We start from the raw sequence: 21,027 nt of genomic DNA, 5'->3' as shown, positions 1-21,027 counted from the left end.
GTCAAGCTAGAAAAGTTCGGCAAATTTTTTTAAAGTGGAGGATACCAAAATTTTGTAAGTAAAGTTGACTCGGGATAGAGTCAAAGTTGACTAGGTTAAACAGTGATGGTTTTGGGGCACATGGTATTGTGCACCCATAGTATTCTGCCCATGGTATTATATGTAATGGAGCTTATAAAAGGCTGGAAGGACTTCATTATAATGCAATACCTGAGGTGAGCAGTGAAGGCTCACTTGGTCGGATTGGCCAAGTTTTGGCCAATGCTAATACGATCTTATTAGGTCGGGTTTTTCCCCGGATTTGGGGTTTTCCCAGATAATCATTTGTTTTTATGTGTTTATGGTTGTTGCTGGTTATTTTTATATTTATTCCTCTCAGTAATTATTTATATATGCAGTAAAATTTTTATAACAACTGGTATCAGAGTCAGGTTTATTTGGCTGATAAACATGCAGGAAAGAAGGGTTCCTCATTCAAGTGGGAGCAATGGCGGAAGATGGTAAGTTTAGGGTCGAGAAATTTAACGGCCAAAAATTCTCGTTGTGGAAGATGCAGATGGAAGATTATCTATATCATAAAGATCTATACCTACCTTGGGCAGAAAAACAAAGATGCTGATGGGTATGAAAGATGAAGAATGGAACCTTCTCGATAGAAAGGCACTCGGAACAATACGGTTGTGCTCGCAGTGTTAGTCGCCTTCAACATTTCGAAGGAAACAACGACAGAGGGTTTGATTAAGGCGTTGGAGAAACTATATGAAAAACCCTCGGCCTCAAACAAGGTATTTCTTATGAAACGGTTATTTAATATGAAGATGTCGGAAGGTGGATCTGTTGCAGACCATTTAAATGATTTTAATATTGTTACAAGTCAGTTATGTTCTGTAGGGGTAAACTTTGATTATGAAGTTAGAGATTTGTTATTCTTATGCTCATTACCAGAAAGTTGGAATGGTTTAGTAATGGCCATTAGTAACTCTGTTTCTGGATCTAGTACTTTAAAGTTTGATGATGTTGTCGGTGCTATCCTTAGCGAGGAAATGCGACAGAAAATCTCTGGTGAGACATCGAGTAATGCTTTGAGTGCAGAGTCTAGGGGAAGAAAAATGGAAAGAGGAAAGAGCTTAGGATATCGCAGTAAATCAAGGAAAGGCAGATCCAAGTCTAGATCGGGGATAGTGTGCTGGAAATGCGGAAAGAAAGGACACCTAAAGAAATACTGTAGATCTCGGAAGGGAAAAGAAGGAGATGCACAACAAGAAAACAATCATGAAGCAAATGTGACAGGTGAGGTGTTACAAGATGCTTTGATTCCTTCTTTCGAAAATATTACTGATTCCTGGGTGCTAGATTCAGGGGCCTCATTCCATGCCACATCTGATAAGAAATACTTTGATGACTATGTTCAAGGAGATTTTGAACAAGTTTGTTGGGTGATGATAAACCTTGTAAAATTGTTGGAATGAGTAAGGTTCTTGTAAAACAACAGAATGGAAATCAATGGCTACTAAAGGAGGTAAGGCATGTTCCAGATCTAAAGAAAAATCTGATTTCAATAGAGCAGTTAAGCAGTGAAGGTTGTGTGACAACTTTCATAGATAAAGCTTGGAAGGTTACAAAAGGAGCCCTGGTAATAGAAAAAGGCAAAAGGGTTGGTACATTGTATTTATGCAATGTATTTCTAACTCTGTTAATGCTTTAACTTCCAAAGGAGCAGATGTAGCATTATGGCATCATAGGCTCCGAAACATGAGTGAAAAGGGGATGAAGATTCTTCACTCAAGGAATTTGTTGCCAGGTTTGAAGAATGTTGATTTGGATTTCTGTGAGAATTGCATTTATGGAAAACAAAAGAGAGTTATATTTCTCAAAGTTGGGAAAGAAAAGAAGAACGAAAAATTAGAGCTTGTGCATATAGATGTATGGGGACCTGCTCAGGTATCATCTCTCGGTGGCTCTCACTATTATGTTACTTTTATTGATGATGCAACTAGAAAAACTTGGATTTATTGTATTAAGAATAAATCTGATGTATTTGATACTTTCAAGAAATGGAAAGCTTTGGTTGATATTGAGACAGGAAAGAAATTGAAGTGTCTCAGATCAGACAATGGAGGTGAATATTGCAACAATGAGTTTGATAGGTATTGTTCAGAGCATGGAATTCAGAGAGAGAAGACAGTTCCAAGAACACCACAAGAAAATGGTGTGTCAGAAAGGATGAACAGAAAAATCATGGAGCGTGTAAGGTGCATGATATTGCATGCATGATTACCTTTACAATTTTGGGCAGATGCTATAGATATTGCTATTTATCTAATAAACAGAGGGCCTTCAAGTTCCTTAGATGGTGGTGTTCTAGAGGAATCATTGACAGGAAAAAAGGTAAACTACTCTTTTTTAAAGCCTTTTGGTTGTGAGGCCTTTGTCCATATTGATAAAGAAAATAGAAAAAATCTTGAGGCAAAGTCAAAGAAATGTACCTTTATTGGATATGGTGTTAATGATTTTGGTTATCTCTTATATGATTATGAAAATCACAAAATCATTAGGAGAAGAGATGTAATATTCAATGAAAAGGTTTTGTATAAGAATCAGTTGCAGGAAAAGAAACAAGGAATACACAGTTCTTGATGAAATCACTAAAAAAGTAAAGGTGCTCGAAAATAATAATAATCAACAACCACAACAACATCAACCACCACAACAACAACAAGCACCCAAAACACCTAAAAGTGGTGTTAGAATATCTACCAGGATAAGTAGACCCCCTGAACGATACTCTTCTTCATTATATTATTTATTGTTGACTGATTCTGGTGAACTCGAATGTTATGAAGAAGCAATGCAGGTTGAAAGCAGGAAGAAGTGGGAGGTAGCCATGGAAGAAGAGATGGACTCCTTAATGCATAACTAGACATGGGACTTAGTCAGGTTACCTGCAGGAAAAGCTACATTGAAGAATAAATGGGTTTACAGGCTGCAGGAAGAAGATGGAAGAAAACAGAGGTACAAAACTAGACTTGTGGTGAAGGGGTTTGCACAGAAGAAAGGTATTGATTTTGATGAAATATTTTCTCCTGTTGTTAAAATGAATTCAATAAGAACTATTCTAAGTCTAGTAGCAAATGAAGATTTTCATCTTGAGCAGTTAGATGTAAAGACAACCTTTCTCCATGGGGATTTGGAGGAAGAGATATATATGCAGCAACCACAAGGATATGAGGTAAAAGGGAAGGAGAAATTAGTGTGAAGATTAAAGAAGAGCTTGTATGGCTTAAAATAGGCTCTAAGGCAGTGGTATCTAAAATTTGACAAGTTTATGTCTGAACAAGGTTATACTAGATGTCAGTCTGATCATTGTGTTTATCTGAAAAATAAAAATGATGGCAGCTATATTAATTGTTATTGTATGTAGACAACATGCTTGTTGCAGGGTCTAACATGCAGGAAATAAATGTGCTCAAAATAAAATTGGCAAATTCATTTGCAATGAAGGATTTGGGAGCTAAAAACAAATCCTTGGTATGAGAATAACTAAAGACAGGAAAAATCGTAAATTAACATTGTCTCAGAATGAGTACATACAAAATGTGTTGAAAAGATTTAATATGCACAATGCAAAACTAGTTAGTACACCTTTTGCTAGCCATTTCAAACTTATTAAGGAAATGTGCCCAAAGACCCAAGAAGACATGGATTATATGTCTAAAGTTCCATATGCATCAACAGTTGGAAGCTTAATGTATGCAATGGTCTGCACAAGGCCTGATATTGCAGATGCAGTGCGAGTTGTAAGCATTTACATGAATAATCCAGGAAAGGAACATTGGATGGCAGTGAAATGGATTCTTAGATATTTGAAAGGTACCACAAATTAGGCATTATGCTTTGGTGTTTCAAACTTTTCTCTATAGGGATATGTTCATGCAGATATGGCAGGTGACAGAGATAACAAAAGGAGCACTACATGATATGTATTTATTGTAGGTGGAATAACTGTCAGTTGGGTTTCAAAAATCCAAAGTGTTGTTGCACTTTCAACAACAGAAGCAGAGTATGTTGCTGCTACAGAGGTTAGTAAAGAAATGATTTGGTTACAAAGGTTTATGGGTGAATTGGGTAAGGAGTATGATATGGGCACGTTATACAGTGATAGCAAAAGTGCCATTCATCTTGCAAAGAACTCAGCATTTCATTCCAGGACTAAACACATACAGCTCAAGTACCATTTCATACGATTAGTGTTGGAAGATGGAGAGTTGAAGTTGGAAAAGATACACACTAGCCAGAATCCTGCAGATATGCTAACAAAAGTTGTAACCAGGGAGAAACTAAGAATATGATCAGTTTCAATTGGTCTTCAAGGATGACAATGAAGATGAGAAACAACCAGGTCCAAAGAGGAGTCATTGTCCAGCAAATGAAGTAGCGATGGAGTTGCTACAATCATTGTCCAAGTGGGAGATTGTTGTGTGTGGAGCATGATTGTTCAGAGGTCTTTGTTTCAACCAGATGTATACCCCAGGAAATTTGTACGCCCCTCCACGTGGGGGGGAACTTGTCCCCCCAGGGGGGTCCGGGGGCCAGCGTTCCCCCGGCGGGGGCAGCGCCCCCGAAAATAAAAACAGAAGTAAAATTTCCTTGTAAAAGTATAGTAATTTCTAGTCAATCTGGGCCGTTCATTAGGCGGATGATCTAACGATAGAACTTATGTTTAGTTTAGGGTTTTTTGCCATAGAAGGCAACCCCTCTCTTTGTATGAGGGCATTTTATTTGAGGCTGTGTAATAGATGTGTATTCTTTGAGCGAGAAACAGAGAGGTGAGATTGTGAGAGAAAACAAAGGATATTACAGCGGATTTGCTGTAGGTTGTGTCTCTTCATTTTCTGGATAATAGAAAGGAAGGACTGGCTATTCGGGGTGGACGTAGCCCAAACTAGGTGAACCACATATATTTGTGTCTCTCTTGTTTTATGCGTTTTCTGTGTTTATATTTTTGCAATATTTTATGTGTTCCATTGTTCCGTAATATATAATATTCTAACAACTTGTTAGGTAAACTTGACTCAGGATAGAGTCAAAGTTGACCAGGTTAAACAGTGATGGTTTTGGGGCACATGGTATTGTGCACCCATAGTATTCTGCCCGTGGTATTATATGTAATGGAGCTTATAAAAGGCTGGAAGGACTTCATTGTAATGCAAGACTTGGAGGTGAGCAGTGAAGGCTCACTTGGTCGGATTGGCCAGGGTTTTGGCCAATGCTAATAAGATCTTATTAGGTTGGGTTTTTCCCTGGATTTGGGTTTTCCCGGATAAACATTTGTGTTTATGTGTTTATGGTTGTTGCTGGTTATTTTTATATTTATTCCTCTCAGTAATTATTTATGTTATGCTGTAAAATTTTTCTAACAAATTTCAGAGGATGCAGATGCTTATGTTCAAGAATTATGCCAAAAAAAGTCAGTCGAATGCAAACAATCATAGTTTTTGAAGGGATACCACTCTTCCTTGCAATAAATATTGCTTGAATAGTAGTATTGGCCCTGAAGGATATCAAACAAACTCACAAACTTTCAAAGAGACAGAATAAATAAATTATGAAGAAGCATAATATCCTACTAGACATACACCTATGTTGGAAATTCTAGCTCATAAGTGTTTTCATCTTCCTATCATACTATTTTTGGCATTAATGTAGTCAAAGGGAAAGAGTGTTATAGGACATGAGTTGGTGAAAAATTGGTAGAATTGATAATTTTTGAAGAGAAGTTTGTAGATATTTAGGGGATATCCTCAACAACCTCAAATTTAAAGGCATAATATCAACAATAAAAGGATCATTTCCAAATTTGGAGGCAGAAGACTTTTTATCAATTTTGGATTTCTTGCAAACAAATTAGAGAGTGTTTTTATTTTTGGAATATTTTTATATTTTTATTGTTGAAGTTTGTAACAGTTAGAGGATTGTTTTTTTTTGTATATTTTTTCATTTATAATGAGTGGGGGTTGGGTTTTTGAGCCAAAACTCTCATATTTTTTAACAACCTGTAGATTTAAAAATTTAAATTAAAGGTCTATGATTTCACCTAATGACATACTTTGTGCCTTATGTAAGTACTTCCTATGTTACATAATATTTTCATCATATATTTTGCAACTTTTTCAATTATTAGGAAGGGTTAGGTTAAGATTTGACCTCCCTCACATCCCTTGCAAATTTATTTTCAATACTGGGAAAATCAAGTAAATAGATTATTAACTTTGATCTCTTATACATCATTATATTATTTCTATTGCACAATTGATACTTATATATTATTAAGGCTATTGAGAATCATTCTTCACGCAAGCTCTCTAATCTTATTTGATGACATAAATATTTTGTCTAAGTATAAATGTTAGTTGATTGTCCCTAAGTCTTCTACACATGCCTTCAAGATGTTAATTGTTTTTCCATAGTTAGATGTTGGCACTTTGATTAGGCCTCTAGAGGAGATGGATTTATTTGATAAATAAGGATTTGTGACTCAGTAGCAACCACCCATCCAGAAACCCTAAATTTGGCCATTGTGCTTCATAGGTTGTTGTTTAGTGACGGTCAACAATAAAAAATATCATAACATTGAGGGAGCCCCCTCCGATTCAAGGGCCAAATTGAGCTTGAATTGAGTAAGTTGGTTTCTTGGTGTAATTTCCAACCAATAAAGTACATTAAATAAATAGATACAAAATTTGGCATAGTTTTCAGGGAGCGCAATAATGAAGATATCTATCCCTAAATAAACGATAATTGATTAGACCTATTCCTTTATGGTGAAAAAGGATTAATAATTTGATGTTGGTTGCATTTATTTCACATAACAACACAACTTTGTTTATTTTTCATGATTTCATGGGTTGAAAATTCCATTGATTTGAGATGTTAGATGAATTTTCTATTGTGTATGCTCAATGATCGGTGATGGTTGCATTCAACAATATATTTTTCTCTCTCTTGACAATGATCAAAACTTTTAGACATCAACAGAGGACGTGGTCTTTAGAGTTCTCCATTGTTTCATATTTTCACAACTTACTAATTTGCAGTTGTAAGTATTCTTTTCATATCTTTAGCTACATGTAAGTTGGTCTGTCAAATAATCCACTTCTCACTTAGCTACACTAGAAGTTTGATTATACTTAAGAAGGAAGAGTCCCAGTTAAATAGAGTAGGGGTGAGTGTGCTTGAATACGTTTGTTCTCATATCATCTACTGTGTAGTATATGGATTGTTTTAGTTTCAACATGTCAATTTGGGGTGTGTAGTTTCCATAATAGAACAATTACGGGTTGTAGTAATGGGTTAGGAATTGCTAGGATTTATTTTCACTTGCAGTAGTTTGTTGTTTACTATATGTCTTGGTGATGAGTATGGATGATTTAAGATCATAGAAGGTTACAAGATCAATACAATCATGAAACCCAAATTAAAAAGTGTGTGGAAGGAAATTAATAATAATATGGTTTTCAATTTTTCAAAATTCTCTATCGGTATGTTTTAAAAAAAAATCAAATTGCCAATTTTTTTCCCAATTCGTTTACTGTAGCAGGTTGTGGGATACTAGTAAAGGAATAATTCGTTGGAAGATTGGCATGACTGTATACGACAATATCACTGATAACTTTTCGTTTTTAAACAAATCAATTATGCCTTAAGTGAATTTGTAAGTTTGAGTTAGCAGAATGTGGAATTGATATGATATTCTTTTAGAGTCATTTACAGAGTAGTGTGATTTCATATGATTTGGTTTTAGTGACATGACTTCATGCCCAATGGAAAAGGAACCTCGTATACAATTTCTCTACATCCCACTACGGGAAACGGTCCCCATTTGGTGCCTATGTTGTGAGATATTCTTGGTAGAATGTCACACAATGTTTTTTTGAAATTTGCCAAAATTTTGCTAGCTTTCTAAAGTGTTATCACATGAATTTTTTTTATAAATTTTGTTAAAAATAATTATAATTATGGGAAGAAATTAGATTCTTTCAAATTTTTTCACGATCTCAAGATACACATAGTTCTTGGTTATTTTTTTGCAAATTTTCATTGGGCTCGAAGCCCAATCACCATGTAATTTTTTTTTTAAGGATCAAGTCCATGTTGGGTTGTGTTATATTCTTTCCATGACTAGCCCACGTAGTTAACTAGAGGGTTATAGGGGGAGGGGTGGAGCCCCCCTTTCGTTGCATCAATTGCGTAGTAGGGTGGGGGGTGGGGGGGGGGGGGGGGGGGGGCACGGGTCATAGGGGGTTTGAGTGGTGCAGGTAACCCCACTCTATGGGGTTCGAGAAACGCCCTAGAAAATTATGTTTTTGGAACCTATATTAGGTTGGGCAGAGGTCTACCTATGGTTTTGTGCATGATTTTTGCACATGGTTTGGGACATAATGGTTTTCGGTCCATGGTTTTGGACGTGATGATTTTCGGTCCATGGCATTGGATGCTTTGGCATGTATAAATATGTATTGTAACATTGAAAGGACAATAATGAAAAATCAAGCTTGTAGTCCCAGTTTTTGGATCCAGGGGAAAATCTCTATGTATATGTGTTTTATGTGTTATGCTCTCGCATTGTTTATTTTCTATGTTTTAGAATTCGTATGCAGGTAATTTCTATATGGGGTTAAAACCTACATTTAGTATCAAAGATGTTTTGGCTTCAAATGGATGCCTTTGTTGCTGAGGGGTTTTGCTCGGGCCTGTGGTAGACCTTGTTCAGTGGGAGATTTGCGGGATCGATTCTGGTGGTAAAAGAGGATGGTGAGCACTGGAAAGGCAGAGATCGAGAAATTTAATGGTCATATTTTTGAGTTGTGGAAACTAAAGATGGAGGATATGTTGGTGGATAAAGATCAGTGGATCATGGTAGATCCAGGTACTAAACCAACAGGAGTTTCCAATGAAGAATGGAAGAAGTTGGATCGGAAGACAAAGAGCACAATACGATTGTGTGTCTCAGATTCAATATTGTTGAATGTACCAAGGGAAGCTACGACGAAGGCTTTGTGGGACAAGTTAGGGACTTTGTACCAATCTAAGTCTCTGGTGAATAAACTGTTCCCGTGGAAAAAGCTGTATAACCTGAGGATGAAAGATGGAGACTTGGTGACAGAGCATCTGAACACATTTAATACTGTGGTAAGTCAGTTATTATCTATTGATATTAAAATTTTAGATGAGGATAAGTGCATCAGTTTGTTGTGTTCTCTACCAGATTCATGGGATAGTCTGGTTATTGCAATAGGTAGCAATGCAACTGCCTTGCAGTTTGATGAAATAGTCTCATCCTTGTTGACGGAGGAGATGAGACGGAAAAATATGGAGAGCCAGAATGGTGATGCCTTGTCTGTACGAGGATGGTCCTAGAATAGAAACAAAAATAAGTCATCGAGTGGGAGATCTAAATCTCCAGGAAAGCCTATAAAGGTGGTGTGCTGGAAATGCAGAAAGGAAGGGCACTACAAATGGGATTGTAAATCTACAGCTCTTGACAAAGGAAAGGGATCTGATGATGCTCCTTCTATAGAGGTGAAAACCACCTCAGATGAAGGTGGGGATGTGTACTTGTCTTCTTCAAGTACACATGTAGATCATGAGGCATGGTTGATTGACTCAGGTGCATCCTTTCACTTCACTCCCCATAGAGAGTGGTTTTGCAACTATGAGAAATATGATGGTGGTGATGTATTCTTGGGGGATGAAAAGAAGGCTAGAATTGTTGGTCGCAGAAAAGTAAAGTTGAAGTTGAAAGGTGGAAGGGTTAGAACACTTCCAGGTGTTTTGCATATTACTGCATTGGCCAGAAATCTGATTTCTGTAAGCAATCTGGATGATAAAGGTGTAAAAATAGTGTTCGTGAAGGATACCTACAAGATGGTTCAGGGAGCACTAGTATTGATGCGGGGAGTTTGAATTGGAACTTTGTACAAGCTGCAAGGTAGCACTGTTGTTGATGGGTGTAACAACTCTGTGGTTCTTAAAAATGGAGAAAAAAATGTAGTGGTCTCTGGAGAGGAGACCATGCTGTGGCATCAAAGGCTTGGAAATATTGGAGAGAAGGGCCTTCAAATACTTCATGGTAAAGTATGGTAAAAGGTATGAGTAATAGCTCTCTGGATTTTGATTTCTGTGAAAATTGTGTATATGTGAAGCAAAATCGAGTGAGTTTACCCTCTAGTGGTAATAGGACGAAACATATATTAGAGCTTATGCACAGTGATGTGTTTGGACCTGTGAAAGTTCCATCACTAAGTAAGTTTGTGTACTGTGTATCATTTATAGACGACTTCTCAAGGAGTACATGGATATATTTCCTTAAGAAGAAATCTGTAGTCTTTGACAGGTTTAAAGAATTTAAGGCTCTGTGAAAAACCAGACAGAAAAGAAGATAAAGGTGCCGAGGACAGATAACGGTGGAGATTTTTGCAGTAAGGAATTTAAAGAATTTTGTAAGAAGTGTGGTATAGCACGATAGAAGACTACTCCATATACACCTAAGAAAAATGGGGTTGTAGAAAGAATGAACAAGACATTGATGGAAAGGGCAAGAAGCATGGTCAGTGGTGCCGGGTTAGGATAAGAATTTTGGGCAGAGGCGGTGGAGACTGCATGTTACCTGGTCAATAGATCACCTTCATCAGCATTGGAAATAAGACTTCACAAGAGGTATGGATTGGTAAGAAACCTTCTCTTTCACATCTGAGGGTATTTGGATGTGATGCATATGTGCATGTTCCAAAGGAGAAAAGAACCAAGTTAGATAGTAAATCTGAAAAGTGCATCTTTATTGGGTATAAGGATGGTTTAAAGGTTTATAAGCTTTGGAACCTAGTAACAAGGAAGGTTGTGTACAACCGAGATGTGGTTTTCAGAGAGGTGAAAGATGTTATTAAACATGAAGTCCAACCAAAGGAACCTAGGAGGATAGAGTTTCAGCTTAAGGAGGAAGAATCAGACTCTACAATAGAGGAGGAATCAGAAGATGAAGAGCCACAAACTCTGAGTGTGAGAAGATCAGTTCGAGAAAGAAGGAAGCCAAGAAGTTATAGTCCATATTCTTTTGTTCAAATTTTTATTTATCTATTACTAACGATGATCCCAAAACTATGAAGGAATTAGTAGATTCAGAGGATGGAAAACTCTGGAAAGAGGCCATGGTTGATGAAATGGCATCTTTGCACAAAAATGAGGCTTGGAATCTGGTGGAGTTGCCCGCTGGAAGGAAACCCATTGGCAGAAAATGGGTGTTCAAGAAGAAGACAAATGAAAAAGGAAAGGTGGAGAAATACAAAGCTCGGTTGGTAGCAAAAGGTTATTCTCAGGTGCCAGGAATTGATTTTGGTGATATTTTTTCTCCTGTTTCCAAGGTAACTTCTATTAGATTACTTTTATCTATTGCTATTGCTTTTTATTTTTAGGTAGAACAGAGGGATGTGAAGATAACATTTCTTGATGGGGATCTGGAATAGGAGATCTACATGAAGCAACCTGAAGGTTTTGCAGTGAAGGGTAAGAAAGAACTGGTATGCAAGTTAAATAAGTCTCTATATGGGTTAAAACAGTCACCAAGGATGTGGATCTGAACTTTGATACATTTGTACGAGGACTTGGCTTCACCAGAAGCAAAGCAGATCACTGTGTGTATTTTAAATTAATTGGTGACCGTGTTATTTATCTGGTCTTGTATGTGGATGATATCTTATTGGTTGGAAATGACAAAGAAATTATCCAGAATTTGAAGACCTAATTGTCCTCCAAATTCGAGATGAAAGATCTTGGTGCTGCAAACTATATTTTGGGCATGGAAATTAAAAGAGATTGGGAAAAGAGGAAGCTCTGGTTAAACCAGAGGAAGTATGTTGAGACAATATTGCAGAGGTTTAATATGCAGGATAGTAAACCAGTGAAGGTTCCTATTCCTGTAGGTGCGAAGTTATCTACTGAACAGTGTCCCAAGACACAAGAAGAGGAAGAGGACATGTCCCGTGTTCCATATGCAAGTGCCGTTGGTAGCTTGATGTATGTAATGGTCTGTACTAGTGATCCGAATTGGATCCTAAACACTCTCTAAGTTTTCATAAAATCATTCAAATTATGCCAAAAAAATTCAAGTCTTAGAAATATCAAGCTATCAGAAGGAATCCTCGTGATAGTTACAATTTTGATCAGCGCAGAGAAACGAGGACCCTCGGTCGAGTGCGCAGACCGTTGGCCCATGGTAATTCGCGCTGGTGCAAATTTGTAAAACCAGAGGCTAATTCAAGAAATGGGGGCGTCCCCCTCAGTGAAGGAAATCCCTGAAGTGCCTGGACCTGAAATGGCTATGAAATGTGGAAAAGTAATTAATTCGGTTCTGTGGATTCCACAAAACTAGTAGGATATGGAAAGGCCTCGAGGCGGTAAGCAGTTTCGACCAAGTCCCGCCCGATGCCACACATTGAGTGACACGCGTCCGGCAGAAGAGAGAGAAAAAACGCTCACATCGGACGGGTAAATGTCATGCTACTTACCCGCCCAATATGAACGACGATTGTAGGATCTGGGGGGCCCAGATCAACAGCAGAGACGCGTCCTGATAAATGACCAGATTTGACAAAGATAGAGCAAGATTACATGGGATTTGAAGTTCGATGTGGACGATGAGTTGGTAGAAGATTCGTGTTTTGCGGGCATCTTGGAGCAAAAGGAAATAACAACCATTCAAATGTGTCCAAGGAACCTGACACACTCACCCGTTGTAGAATAGGTGGCCACCTCCCTGTGAAGTGTTATCCAGTGATGATGATGCAGAACATGGGAGTTTGAACGGACAGAGGAAGGAAAACCAAAACGTCGGGAAGTGGAAATGAACCGACAGGAAGTAGATTGGCTTTAAAGCCATGAATTGACAGAAGCAAAGGACACACAGAGAGGAGTTAGTTAGATGCAGAAAGCTAAGAGCAGAGAACAAAGAGAAGAAGCCGAGCTGACATGAAGACAACATCGATCCAGACAGAGCCAGAGAGAGTCAAGGAGTCTGTGCACTCTAGAGAAAGCTTGAGAGGTTCAAGCGAGCTCCTCAGCATAGGCCTGTCATGTATGAGTTTCAGATTAGGCTCATACTACTGTGACTAGTGGAGGTCAAGTACCAGTAAGGAGAGTCTGTGTACTCTAATCCTACTGATTCATATCTGTTGAGAGAGACTCAAATTGAGCTCATTGTTGTAAAGAAACTTTGCTTTGGAAGCATAATAGAGAGGCCACCGCTGAAAGCCAGACCAGGAGACGTAGCCCAGGAGTATTGGGTGAACTCCTTATTAAACTTGTTGTATTACATGTTTTCCCGTTAAGTTTTCTCTAACTACCTAAGTGTCTATGTATTTTGCAATCTTATCGATCCATTGCATAAAGTAACATAGGCATATCCATGCACATGAGTCTGTAATACCTTCAATTCTTTGTCTTGGATAAATTCTAGATCAAGTGGTATCATAACTCTAGTTTACTAAGGTTAGACAAGCTTGTGCTGGATTTTTTTGTTGAATGCTAACTATATCAAAGCTTAAATTAGGAGAAGGAGAGTTGGTTGAAGCTAACCCTAAAATTGGAATAGTCCACTCTAAGAGGAAAATGTCAGAAGAAAACCCCTTGGAATCAGACTCCCAGTTCATGGATGGTTTCCTAACCATGAAAGCCATGGTGGAGGAAATGTATAAGGAATTTAAGAGAGGTAGAGCTGAAGATTCATCAAACTCCAAACAAGATAAAGGAGCAGAAGAATCTCTCCTCCATGACCACTCTAAAGGCGAAGGGAAAGAAGAAAAACTTCCTGCACCTCCTAGTAGCCCTGAAAACAAAAAGAAAACATCTTTGATTAAATTAGATGTTAAATTTGATTTACCAATATATGATGGAGAGTTGAATGCAGAGAAGCTGGATAATTGGATTAGACAGATTGATGTTTATTGTAGAGTGTAGAGAATCAATTCAAACAAGAGTAAGATTAAGCTGCCTAACCTACGCCTTAGAGGCACTGCCCTGGTATGGTGAGAAGGTAGGGCACAAGCTGACATGAAGAAACATGGTGAAATTCTTTTTGTCTGGAGTGAATTTGTTTCTGCAATAAAAAAGCAATTCTATCCACTAGCATATTTGCAGCAAGCCATGATGAGCTGGCAAACTCTTTGCCAATTAAAAGGGAAAATTGTACAAAGTTACACTTAAGAATTTAGGAAAAGAGCTTTGATTCTAGGAATTTCTTTAGACTCACCTGAAACTCTGCTGAAGTATATAGGTGGTATACACAGCTACTTAAGGCACACTATTCTCATGTTTTATCCCACTAGCATAGATGAGGTATCTGTTCAGGCTACACATCTAGAGGTTAGAGGAAAGAATGTGAACCCAGAAGTTGGGGGATCATCAAAACCCACTGCAAGAAAAATCAAGGAAAAGAGAAAAGAGAAATGGAAAGAGACGAAGGCCAACACTGTACAAAAGACCAAGTCTTCATGCACTCACTGTAAGAAGGATGGGCATGAAGATGCACACTGTTGGATCCTGCATCCAGAGCTGAGACCTAAGAAATTCGAGGGCAAGAAGAAGAAGATGGCTGCAGCTATTCAAAAGGATTTGGGGTCAGACTTAGGAGATGAAACAACAATTACAGCCATAGGTATAAAAGGTGAAAATTCTAAAGCATCTACTAGTAATTCTGCACAATCTACTGATAATGAAGAAAATGAGAGGAAAAGACATGAGATTTTTTATATTCGAGTTATTTCCAAGCATCAAAAGATTGATACTTTGTTTGATAGTGGCTCACAAGTAAATTTAATTTCTAAAGCAATTGTAAAGAAGTTGGGATTACTAACCACACCTCACAAAAGGCCATATCCATTAGGTTGGTTATGTGATAAAGCACAGCTACAAGTGACTAGACAATGTAAGCTTAGGTTTTCTTTTGGGTCAAAATTTGTAGATGAGTTGCAGAGCAAGATGCATGGAATACTGCTTTCAAAACAAAGCAGGGATTGTATGAGTGGTTGGTTATGCCTTTTGGCTTAACTAATGCTCCTGCTACTTTCATGAGAGTAATGAATGATGTACTCAAACCTTTTCTTGATGATTTTGTCATTGTATATTTGGATGACATTCTTATATTCAGTAAAACATGGGAAGAACATTTAAAGCATGTTAAGCAGACTCTAGATGTTTTGAAAAAAGAAAATATTTATGTTAAGCTCTCAAAATGTGAATTTGGCAAAACATCTTTGAATTATTTGGGTCATATTGTAGGGGGTGGTGAATTGAAGATAGATCCCTCTAAGGTTGCAGTCATTGTAAACTAGCCTAAACCCAAATCTGCTATAGAAGTTAGAAGCTTCTTAGGAGCAACATAGTATTGGAGAAAGTTTATTTCTAACTTTTCCTTAATTACAGCTCCCTTACATGCTTTAATAGGATTGGACAAGGTGTTTTAGTGGGGAGGCAAACAGCAGAAAGCCTTCGACACCTTGAAAGAAAAGATTAGTACAGCACCAGTACTAGCACTGCTTGATCTTCAAAGACAATTTGAGATTGAAACAGATGCCAGTGACTATGCCATGGGAGTAGTGTTGATGCAGCACACTAAACCCATATGTTATCATTCTAAGACATTTAATTCTGCAGTAGTTAACTATCCCACATATGATAAAGAATTGTATGCATTAGTACAGAGTGTGAAAAAGTGGAAACATTACTTAATGGACAAAGAGACAGTTATACATACTGATCATCAACCACTTCAATATTTACACTCCCAAACTAAGTTGCAGCAATCAAAACATTATAGATGGATGGGTTTTCTACAACAGTTTCATCTAGTCATCAGGTATAAAAAGGGCATACACAATAAAGTGGCGGATATGTGGTCCAGACCAATCATAAATGCATCCACTATACTTAAGCATAATTCAGTATCGCATGAAAGCTACATTGAACATTGTTCTCAATATATAGATTGTAAATATGTATATGCAACTTTAAGTCATGGAAAACAAGAAGAAGAATTGGATTATCATGTTAAGAACCAGCTCTTGTATCATTTTGGGAAGCTATGCATTCCACAAACTGAAAGAGTAAAGATAATTCGAGAGGCACACACTTCTCTAATATCAGGTCACTTTGGTGTAGGTAAAGTTGTTGCATAGCTGCAAAGATTTTGTTATTGGCCAAAAATGAATGAGACAGTTTCTAGATATGTAAGAGGGTGTACCATGTGTGCTAAAAGCAAGCCCAACAATAGAAAACTAGGCTTGTACGCTCCACTACCAATTCCTTCTCATCCTGGGGAAAGTGTTTCCATGGACTTTGTTGTGGGACTGCCTAAATCTAGGAAAGGTCATTACTATTTATATGTTGTTGTGGATAGGTTCAACAAAATGTGTATTTTGATACATTGTAAAAAACAGATTACAACTAAACAACCTGCAATGTTGTTCTTTCACCATGCATTGGTTCATTTTGCATTACCCACTTCCATTATATCTGATCGAAATACCCGATTTGTTGGGAAATTTTGGTCAAGTTTGTGGGAATAGATGGACACCAGGCTGAAGAAGAGCACATCTTTTCATCCGCAAACAGATGGCCAAATAGAAGTAGTCAACAGGACAGTGATCCAGTTGCTCAGAGGCTATTTCAACAAGCATCCTAGGCTTTGGGATGAACATCTATGTTGTGTGCAGCATGCTTACAACCAAGCTAAACATTCTTCTACAGAGAGATCTCCTTTTGAGACCTGTTTTGGTTTCACACCAAGGTCTCCCTTGGATTTCATCTTAGATAAAGACATAGTGGTTGATGGACACAATGATGTGGACAAGGCAACCAAGTTCATCGAACAAATCCAAGAGATTCACCAAGCAGTACAGGAACAGCTGGAAAAGAGCCAAGCCAAGTACAAAGCAAGGCATAACAAGCATTGAATGGAGCATAGTTTCCAAGTTGGTGATCAAGTCTGGCTGTATATAATCAAAGACAGAATGCAAGGTGAAGGTAAGAAGATGAAGCCAATAAGGTATGGAACTTTCAATATACTTGAGAAAATTGGTGAGAATGCTTTTCGCCTTGATTTACCAGCTTACATGCACATCTACTCAGTTGTTAATGCAGACAGCTTGAGACTATTTAAACCTTCATTAATTGAAGATGCCAAAGAGCAGAGTCAATTGCTTTTTATTGATGATTTGTTTCCTGAATATATTAATGAGTTGCAGGAAGATATAGTTCTGGACAGGAAGGTGAGAACTATGCGTAGAGGTGATGTTGAGTACCTGAGGATTGGACTCAAAGGTTCAAAACCAAGCAGTGTGAAATGGATAGAAATTGGGCAAGCGAGGAATCAATACCCTCACTTGATGGATGCTTACAAATAAACTTTTGGTGGTGCAAAAGCTTTTTCAGTGGGAAGGCTGTGATCCGAATTAGATAATAAACACTCTCTAAGTTTTCATAAACTTATTCAAATTATGCTAAACAGATTCAAGTCTTAGAAAGATCAAGCTATCAGAAGGAATCCTTGTGACAGTTGCATTTGTGATCAGCGTGGAGCAACGAGGACCCTCGGTTGAGCGCGTAGACTATTGGCCCATGGTAACGCACACTGGTGAAAATTGGAAAAACCAAAGGCTAATTCAAGAAACGAGGGTGGTTTCTGATACATGATTAGCATTAAAGCACTAATTGTGTATCGCAGGGCATCCCCCTTAGTGAAGGAAAGCCCTGAAGTGCCCGGACCCGAAATGGCTACAAAATGCAGAAAGGTAATTAATTCGGTTAAGTGGATTCCAAAAAGCTAGCAGGATATCAGAAGGCCTTGAGGCGGTAAGTAGTTTCAACCAAGTCCTGCCTAATGCCACACATTGAGTGACACGCTTCCAGCAGAAGAGAGATAAAAACCGCTCACATCGGACAGGTAAATGTCATGCTACTTACTCGCCTGATATGAACGGCGACCGTACGATCTGGGGGGCCCAAATCAATGGCGGAGGTGTGTCATGATAAATGACCGGATTTGAAAAAGATAGAGCAAGATTACATGGGATTTGAAGTCCGACGTGGACGATGAGTTGGTAGAAGATTCATGTTTCACAGGCATCTTGGAGCAAATGGAAATAAGGGCCGTTCAAACATCTCCAAGGAACCTGACACACTCACCCATTACAGAATAGGTGGCCACCTCACTATGAAGCATTACCTAGTGATGATGACGCAAAATAGGGGAGTTCGAATAGATAGAGGCAGGAAAACCAGAGTGCCAGGAAGTGGAAACGAACCGATAAGAAGCAGACTGGAATTAAAGCCATAAACTGATAGAAGCAAAGGACACACAGAGAGGAGTTAGTTAGATGTAGAAAGCTAAGAGAAGATAACAGAGAGAAGAAGCTGAGCTGACCTGAAGGCAGCATCAAGCCATATAGATCCAGAGAGAGTCAGAGAGTTTGTGCACTCCAGAGAAAGCTTGAGAGGTTGAAGCGAGCTCCTCGGCATAGGCCTGTCATGTATGAGTTTCAGATTGGGCTTATACCACTGTGACTAGTAGAGGTCAAGTACCAGTAAGGAGAGTCTATGTACTCCAATCGTACTGATTCATATTTGTTGATTCAGGCTCAAATTGAGCTCACTGTTGTAAAGAAACTATGCCTTGAAAACATAATAGAGAGGCCACCACTGAAAGCTGGACTAGGAGTCATAGCCTAGGAGTATTGGGTGAACTCCTTATTAAACTTGTTGTATTACACTTTTTCTTGTTATGTTTTCTCTAACTACCTCAGTGTCTATGTATTTTTCAATCTTAACGATCCATTGCATAAAGTAACATAGGCACATTCATGCACATGATTTTGTAATACCTTTAATTCTTTGTCCTGGATAAATTCCAGATCAACTAGACCAAACATTGCACATGCAGTGGGAGTATTGAGTAGGTTTATGTCAAAACTAGGGAAGGAGCACTCGACAATAGTGAAGTGAGTTTTCAAGTATTTGTGTGGCACTAGTGATTATGGTCTGTGCACCAACGAAGACCATGATTGGACAGAGTGTTGGATATTTGTGGCTTTGCTGATGCAGACTGGGCTGGAGATCTGGATCAGAGAAGATCTACAAGTGGGTATGTGTTTAACCTATTTGGAGGTGCAATCAGTTGGATGAGTAAGAAACAATCTGTAGTGGCACTATCAACTACAGAGGCAGAATACATGGCAGCCACTCATGCAAACAAGGAAGCAGTTTGGTTGCAGAGATTATATTAAAGTATGGGGTTAGTCCAGGGAGCTAGAAGGATAGACTGTGACAGCCAAAGTGCTATTTTATTGGTAAAGAACCCTACATACCATTCAAAGACAAAGAGCATTGATGTTCAATATCAGTTTGTGAGGGATATGATAGAAGACAAAAAGGTGTTGCTGGTAAAGGTGGACACTTTGAAGAATATTGCAGATGCATTGAAAAAATCTGTGAGCTCTGAGAAGTTCTCTTGGTGTAGAGAAAAAATGGGCATTATAGGGTTGGATAAATGATTAAGCTCTCTTCTGGCCCCCTGTGGAAAGAAAACAACAAGTGGGAGAATGTTGGGTTGTGTTATATTCTTTCCACGACTAGGCCACGTAGTTAACTGAGGGGTTAGGGGGGGGCATCCCCCCCTTCGTTGCATTGATTGCGTAGTGGGGGGGGGGGGGTCATAGGGGATTTGAGTGGTGCAGGTAACCCAAATCTATGGGGTCTAGGGTAGTGCCCCGAAAAATTATGTTTTTGGACCCTATATTAGGTGGGGCGGACCTACCTATGGTTTTGTACATGATTTTCGCACATGGTTTTAGATGTGATGGTTTTCGGTCCAAGGTTTTGTACACGATGGTTTTCAGTCCATGGTATTGGATGCTTTGACATGTATAAACATGTATTGTAACATTGAAAAGACAATAATGAAAAATCAAGTTGGTAGTCCTAGTTTTGGGATCCAGGGGAAAATCTCTATGTATATGTGTTTTATGTGTTATGCTCTCGCATTGTTTATTTTTTGTGTTTTATAATTCATATGCAGGCGGGGTTAAAACCTACAGTCCAAACATAAGTGCCAAGCTGAGGATAATTCCACATGGAGGTATCCCATAATCTAATTGTACTATGCTTAAACAATGATTAGATGCACCTAGCTTTATAAACAAAGGCATATCATTTCTTTTGGCTAATGTGGGAAATATCCTTGAATACCTAAAAAGGAAAGTTGAAATAGAGCCCATATTCAAATAAAATGTTATGAGATGGAATAGAATTATCAGGTGTTGAGGGTTAATATAATTCAATAATTCAAGCTCCAGATGATACCCTAACACTGATGATATTTAAATTTAAAATCCAACACAGGTTAATACACCAAGGTCAACATCTAAGCACCAAAGGTTATAGTCAAATGTCATCTGGAAAATTTTCAAAGTTTTCCCAAAGTTCCATGGAACTCCCACTTCATTGCTAGAAAGCACATGAAAACCATATGGGAAAATTAAGGATTGGATTGTCCAGTTGTAAAAGCGAGAATCTACCAAAATAAAACCCAAGTGTCAACACCAGTCATACCTACTAACAAGTGTGCTTCGAAGTGTTAACCAACATGATCATCAAAGACCACACAGTAACCAAGATTATATAAGATATACTAGTGGCGACTTTATCTCAACGAAGTAGATATATTTGAAAGTAATGTCTTGCAATAAAAAACACCAAGGGTACTTTGAACAAGTTTATTCTTTTGAGTATTAACTTTCTATAATTTCTCCAAATGCTTCTGCCCATTTTGCAATTATTTTAGCTAAAAAATTATTTGAATGTGAATGGTGGATTATGAGAAAATAAATGTGTTGTTTACATAGTAAACAAGAGGTCCATTAACCTGGTTTATTACAAGGGAGTTTGAGGCCAACTCGTGCACTATGGAATTCCATCAACATCACC

The sequence above is a fragment of the Pinus tabuliformis genome, chromosome 3_1 (assembly GCF_031772625.1).
Source record: "Pinus tabuliformis cultivar Carrire ecotype Pingquan chromosome 3_1, CPIR1, whole genome shotgun sequence".
Lineage (NCBI taxonomy): Eukaryota > Viridiplantae > Streptophyta > Pinopsida > Pinales > Pinaceae > Pinus > Pinus tabuliformis.
The sequence above is the reverse complement of the archived record's forward strand: the minus strand, read 5'-3'. Positions refer to the sequence as shown.